We start from the raw sequence: 4,422 nt of genomic DNA on the forward strand, positions 1-4,422 counted from the left end.
AAATATCTTTTCTTGAATTATGAATAACACGAATGGATTGAAATATTTAGTTAAATTATAGCAAAATAAACCTTCATTTCAGTGCAACATTGAAATTAGCTTGAATTCTTCATAACCTGTGAATAGTGGGTGACCCAAGGGGTCACGGGTTGTCTAATTGAATATAAAACAACAAAAAACACATTATTTAATTCATCACGTTCCTTTCAGTTTCACTTTTTGTTCAATTATACAATTTTCTCAAACCATGCGAGATGTAAATATAGTAAACATTTCAGCATACGCATGCGTAGTTCTCACATATATCAAATTGTGAGTGTTTAATAATTGTTCAAAAAAGCGTCCTTAGCGTGTAACATCTTACAAGCTCCTTGTCAATAATATATTTCATTTTGGTATATTAACCCTATTTATATTCCTCATTAATATTACGTATATTTTTACTGGACCGAATGTCACGATGTGAATTTTCGCACGTTATATAGTTGCTACATTATATTTATCCAATTTTTTTGGTTTGTTTTGAATTTCGAGCAAAGCTACACAAAGACTATCTATGCTAGCCATCCATAATTTAGCAGCGAAAAACTAGAGGGAAGAAAGAGACTCAACACCACCCACCGTCATCTCTGGACTATTCTTCTACCAACGAATAGTGCGAGTCGAGCGCCCTAACCACCAGGCCATGCCAGGTCCAATCTGTCCATATAAATCTACTTACACTTATTAATGTATTTTTCTATAATATCTTTAACTGTGATATTTTTAATTACCAAAAAGGCAAACATGGTTTAAATTTTTGAGCATGGCGATAACCGTTTACGTGCACAGGGTTGGGGGAGGGGGTTAAGCCTCTTTCCCAGAAGTGCTCTTTGCTCTGACATAAAATATTGCACGTTCACGAGTATTAAACATTTTAGATAATAAAATGGTTATAAGACAAACTTAAAAAATAGGAATAAAACCGGATGTGTTTACTTTTTAATTGCTAATGTTTCACCCCCATAAAAAAGTTGAATGCCTCCAGTAGCTCAGCGGTAAGTTTGGAGGCTTATAACGCTAAAAATTGGATTTTGATACCCGTGGTGAGCACAGCACAGATTGCCCATTATGTTACTTTGTGTTTAACAAGAAAGAAAGAAACAAACAAAAGCGATACTTGAAAAGTGTCCTTTTTTCTCACGAGCCTTACCCTTTTGATGCTCTGTGCGCGTTACTGATGATCACATATGTGCCAAATTACACGATGTTTAGCTAAACATATGGCATAATAATTAGAAAAAAAAATTTGGTTGCCATTAGTATATAAGTAAAAACTTTGTTTTGTTGTTGAAAATAGATACAGTTAGACGATTCTTATTTTATATATTAAAATTCAAAAAAGTAACATTTCTTTTGATAAAAATTAAAATTGATTGAATTATTATTGGAACTGCACAATTCGGATTTTAGAAAAAATAATTATGAGTAAACAAATATATATATATTTGCACACATACACATACATACATATAATTCAGCATATAACTGTATACCTTAATTGCCCCTCAGTGGCATCGCGGCATATCTTCGGACTTACAACGCTAGAAACCGGATTCCGATACCCGTGGTGGGCAGAGCACAGATAGCCCATTGTGTAACTTTGTGCTTAATTACAAACAAACGTATGCTTAATTAATATTAATTAATATTCCCATCATAGCAAGCTTGATACTTAGAGCAAAACTAAAAATCAATCATATTAGAAATCAGTATGGCTAATCAAATACATGTTTCTACTTATAAAGATTATAATGCATTGTTTCGTCACTTGAGTATCCTCGCTGTAATATTTTCTGCCGGAATCCAAATAATATTTCACGAGGCTCGGCCAGCTTAGGAGATTTAGGCTAGTCCTAAATACATATATTAAGGTTACAATGAAAAACATTCTTTGTAATAGTATTATGATAATAAACAATAAATAAAAAGTAAAGACATTCGATAAAGTAAATAGAATAATCAATACTGTGAACGAAGGGAACTATAAATTGAATAATATGCCTTACACGGAGAACATAAAAACACTAGCTGTCTCCTTGAAATACTGTCGTAGAAGAAAATTGCGTTGAAAACATGAACCTAGTAAAACCTGCTTATTTCTCACTTCCTCCCTACCGCGTCTTTTAACCCTAGAGTGTAACGTCAGAGGGGAGAAAAATCTGAATTCGTCAAACGTTACTCTTTAATAAACTGTGTCGAATTTCTAGCAGCAATTCCCCCCCTCCTCCCCCCAAAAAACTGATGTTTATGAAGATAAAAAATAAATTAAAATAATACCTGAACTGTTCACGAAAATGTAACCATGTTAAATGTAATACAAATATTTTGTGTATTGCTACCCCTCAACGACTCAAGCTAAGACTAGCAGAAGTTACCGAAATTGTTTCCTATAGTGTTACATTAGACACAACAGTAATTTTGTTTTATTTTTTTAATTTAACGGAATGTTTTAACTTTGTTTAACATTAGAATTTGTTTTTCGCTTAGCTTACTGAGTTCTGTGTCATAACTAGGGGTTCCAAGACCACGCTGGTTGGATACTTCGTCAGTGAAGCAATACTAAAGTTGTATATCTCTTTCTTCCTGAAATCTCGTGGACGTTTCCATCTTATTCATTACACAAATGACCACTTAAAGTTTTATGTGCAAAGGTACATTACGAAAGTTCTGTCAGTGAAAGTTGACCTCTAACATTTGATGTCCTGGCTTCAGTTATGAGTTTTCTAAATATAACGAATTGTCTGCCCCGAGTTCTTCTGCAGCTATTCTCCAATATACTTCTTTTTTTTACACTTGCACCAATCCTGGCTACGTGATTCATCGAAGGTAACCCTTATCTGTGGGATACCACAATAGTTTGAAGGTGACCCTTATCTGTGGGTTGCCACAGTAGTTTGCAGGCGACCCTTATCTGTGGGATGCCACAGTTGTTTGAAGGTGACCCTTATCTGTGGGATGCCACAGTTATTTGAATGTGACCTTAATCTGTGGGATACCATAATTGTTTGAAGGTGACTCTTATCTGTGGGATGCCACAGTTGTTTGAAGGTGACTCTTATTTGTGGGATGCCACAGTAGTTTCAAGGTGACCTTCATCTGTGGGATACCATAATTGTTTGAAGGTGACCTTTATTTGTGGGATGCCAATGTAGTTTGAAGATGACCTTCATCTGTGGGATACCATAATTGTTTGAAGGTGACTTTTATCTGTGGGATACTATAGTAGTTTGCTATTCATAATATATTTCATAATAAAGAACAATTTTAAACTGCACACAGCAATAGCTATAAACACACATCTTTATTTAAACGCATCATTATTAATATATATATATATATATATACACATGTTATATATATACATCGTCTCTATCTACGTAGATACAAGCAACAAGAACAATAAATACAGTTTTATATTTACATCCAGTTGTCTGTTTGGTACCCCAGCAACAACTCACCAGATTTAACTACATTTGAGGTGCAGGATTACGTGAATGAGTTTTAGCTTTAAACATGTGATTTCATATCTAAAAGCCTATCAGTAGCTTAGCGATAAGTTGCAGGTTTACGACGCTAAAAATCGGGGTTCGATACCCGTGGTCGGTACATCACAGATAGACCAACGACTCAAACTTGTCTAAAACATCGTTGCTTCTCACATACTGCCCTACACTTCAGGGTCTTTATTTTTATTTATACTTGTAACGTGAATCAATGTGTGACAGCGTTAATCAGTGTAGAGAGAGTACATGATGAATTGTTTTGGAATAAATATTAAGAACTTGTAAAATGTTTAATTTTTGATACAAATGCATATATAGCTATATAAGAACGTTCTAAAAATATTTTAATTGGTGTGTGTGTGTATATATATATATACACTGAGTGGTCACAAGTAAATAGACACCTAATTTGTCGTCATTTAACTGATTTATGCTAAATAATTTGTGTTCACAGAGCACTATGTAAATGAAAATGGTCCGCACACTAATTATCTTGTGCTACAACATGCCTAGAACTCAATGTTTTGTTAGAGGAAAGATAGTTGGTCAAGCAGATGGTGGAATAAGTCAGCGGCAAATTTCGCAGAATTTGGGAATCCCGCTTTCGACAGTCAACAGAAAAATCGTGCAGTTCAGGAAACACGGCAAGGAAACAACTGAGCAGCGTCCGGGTCGTCCTGGTCCATCGAAGAGGACAAAAAGGGCTGTCAAGAGGAGCATCGAAATGGATCCCAGATTAACGACTGCAGAAGTGGCCAAAGTTGGTGGGATGAGCTCGAAATCTGTTCAATGGATTCTCCACAGATTGTGTTATCGTTGCAGAGCAGCTAGACGGAAGCCCTTATTAAGACCAGCCAACATAGTCAGACGAAAGAAG

This window comes from Limulus polyphemus, unplaced genomic scaffold (genome assembly GCF_000517525.1).
Source record: "Limulus polyphemus unplaced genomic scaffold, Limulus_polyphemus-2.1.2 Scaffold2897, whole genome shotgun sequence".
Taxonomy (NCBI): domain Eukaryota; kingdom Metazoa; phylum Arthropoda; class Merostomata; order Xiphosura; family Limulidae; genus Limulus; species Limulus polyphemus.